The sequence below is a fragment of the Rhinopithecus bieti genome, unplaced genomic scaffold (assembly GCF_001698545.2).
Source record: "Rhinopithecus bieti isolate Rb0 unplaced genomic scaffold, ASM169854v2 scaffold_35595, whole genome shotgun sequence".
Lineage (NCBI taxonomy): Eukaryota > Metazoa > Chordata > Mammalia > Primates > Cercopithecidae > Rhinopithecus > Rhinopithecus bieti.
In genome coordinates, this window is record NW_016815333.1 from 466378 (window position 1) to 469321 (window position 2944).

Below are 2944 nucleotides of genomic sequence, written 5' to 3' on the forward strand. Positions count from 1 at the left end.
ATAATTTAAGTGTGGTTATGGCAACCCTGATGGCTTTCATGATTTTGTAGATTGCTATGATATGGGTATGGTTTGAGTTTATTTCCCCAAAAAACTCATGTTGAAATTTGATCTCCAAAGTGGCAGCATTGGGAGGTGGGGCTAGTGGGAGGTGTTTGGACCATGGGGGTGGATCCCTCATGAATGGCTTGTGCTGTTCTTGCCGTAGTGAGTGAGTTCTTGGATTAGTCTTGGATTAGGTCTCTTGGGAATGGATTAGTTCTCAGAAGGGCGGGTTGTTATAAAGCCGGGACATCCGTCAGGTTTTGCCTTTCTTTACACATGTCCACTTCACCTTTGACCTTTCCACCATTTTTTTTTTTTTTCTTTTGAAAAAGAGTCTTGCTGTGTCACCAGGCGGGAGTGCAGTGGCACGATCTTGGCTTACTGCCACCTCTGCTTCCTGGGCTCAAACAATTTTCCTGCCTAGGCCTCCCGAGTAGCTGGGACTACAGGCATACACCACCATGCCCAGCTAATTTTTTTATATATTTTTAGTAGAGACAGGGTTTCATCATGTTGGCCAGGGTGGTCTCGAACTCCTGACCTCAAATGATCTGCTCACCTTGGCCTCCCAGAGCACTGGGATTACAAGCTTGAGCCGTCACGCCCCGCCTCTCCATCATGTTTTAACCTACCATGGGCCCCTCATCAGAAGCCAAGCAGATGCTGGAGCCGTGCTTCTCATACTTCCTAGCTTGCAGAACCAACTAAATAAACCTCTTTTCTTTATAAATTACCCATGTTTAGTTATTCTATTATTGCAAAAAGAAAGGGTTAAGACATAGGTGATCCTCTTTCCTTGCCTAACGCAGCCATGACTCATAGTCCCAAGAAGCATCTGAAGCAGGTAGCAGCTCCAAAGCATTGGATGCTGGATACATTGTCCAGTATGTTTGCTCCTCGTCCATCCAGTGGTCCCCACAAGTTGAGAGAGTGTCTCCCCCTCATCATTTTCCTAAGGAACAGACTTTAAGTATGCCCTGACAGGAGATGAAGTAAAGATTTGCATGCAGCCGTTCACTAAGATGGATGGCAAGGTCTGAAACTGATATAACCTACCCTGCTGGATTCATGGATGTCATCAGCATTGACAAGAAGGGAGAGAATTTCTGTCTGATCTATGACACCAAGAGTCGCTTTGATATACATCTTATTACACCTGAGGTGGCCAAGTACAAGTTGTGCAAAGTGAGAAAAATCTTTGTGGGCACAAAAGGAATCCCTCATCTGATGACTCATGATGCTCACATCATCTGCTATCCTGATCCCCTCATCAAGGTGAATGACACCATTCGGATTGATTTGGAGACTAGCAAGATTACTGATTTCATCAAGTTTGAGGCCGGTAAGCTGTGTACGGTGACTGGAGGTGCTAACCTGGGAAGAATTGGTGTGATCAGCAACAGAGAGAGGCACCCTGGATCGTTTGACGTGGTTCAAGTGAAAGATGCCAATGGCAACAGCTTTACCGCTTGAATTTCCAACATTTTACTTATCGGCAAGGGCAACAAACCATGAATTTCTCTTCCCTGAGGAAAGGGTATCTGCCTCACTATTGCTGAAGAGAGAGACAAAAGACTGGCGGCCAAACAGAGCAGTGGGTGAAATGGTCCCTGGGTGACATGTTAGATCTTTGTACATAATTAAAAATAACATGGCATGATTAATAGCCAAAAAAAAAAAAAAAAAAAAAAAAANAGAGAGACAAAAGACTGGCGGCCAAACAGAGCAGTGGGTGAAATGGTCCCTGGGTGACATGTTAGATCTTTGTACATAATTAAAAATAACATGGCATGATTAATAGCCAAAAAAAAAAAAAAAAAAAAAGACATAAGTGATCTTCAGCCTGACACCTAAGTCCTCCTGCATCTGTGTTCAGAATGCTTCAGTTACGTACTTGTTTAATTAAATAGAATAGTAAATCAAAATGTGTTATTTGTGGGGAACTTATATTTCCTGGGAGGAGTTTTGGTGAAATAAATGTTAAGCGGTTAGAAATTTTCCTTCTTGTGGCAGGGAATGGCTTTATTCAGTTAGGCAATGATAAAACTTTCTACTGTTAGGAAAGTAGAGTATAGTAACATCATGTATTTAAATGGAAAAATCACTATAAGCTTTTGGCTTTAAAAAATATTTTTTCTAGCTCTATCACTCTTGAATTTGGTCCCCTGGCAACAGCAGCACATTTATGTAAAACAGCTGCAGTGATTGTTAAACTCCTATCTTCCCTGTTGTTGTATGTGACCACTAGCAACAGTAATTCTTCCTGTCTTTTGTACAGTCTCTACAATTTCTGGGACTTTTTAACAGTGTTGTATTCAACATTTTTCTTATGCAGATAGATATAAGTATAAGTTGGTTTCTAATACTACTGCCTACCAAAAAGAGAAGGACTCCTAGAGAACAGCTGATTCCATGTCTTGCAGCAAGAAAAATCAGGATGGTTTTGGAACTTCATGTCTTGCCAAAAGTCAGAATGTCTTTAAGGATGCCAGAACAATGCTACAGGGCAAAGCAACTTACTTAAATGGTTTCCCATCATGAACAATAAACATTACTGTTAATAAACTTAGAACAAATCAAATCTATAAAAGGCCAAGGGTTTATGATACCTGAAAAAGGAACATCAGCCTAAATTATACAAAAGGTAATGTACTGGAAAAAAAGAGTGATTATAAGGAAATATGTTTTATTTGTATCGATTTTAATAAATAAAAGAGGAAGCATGTGTGTTTTCTTTCTTTCTTTAAGTTTTTACCTATTAATCAAGTACGGATGTGTAATTCTTTCTATCTGTATAAGAAAAATGTTGAATACAACACTGTTAAAAAGTCCTAGAAATTGTAGAGACTATACAAAAGACAGGAAGAATTACTGTCCCCAGTGGTCACACACAACAGCA

At 40.2% G+C, this 2944-nt stretch overlaps 1 pseudogene; it reads left to right on the plus strand.

The window, feature by feature from the left end:
- The first annotated feature begins 856 nt into the window (after window positions 1–856).
- Window positions 857–1647, plus strand: LOC108515921 (40S ribosomal protein S4, X isoform-like; annotated as a pseudogene).
- Window positions 1648–2944: the final 1297 nt, after the last annotated feature.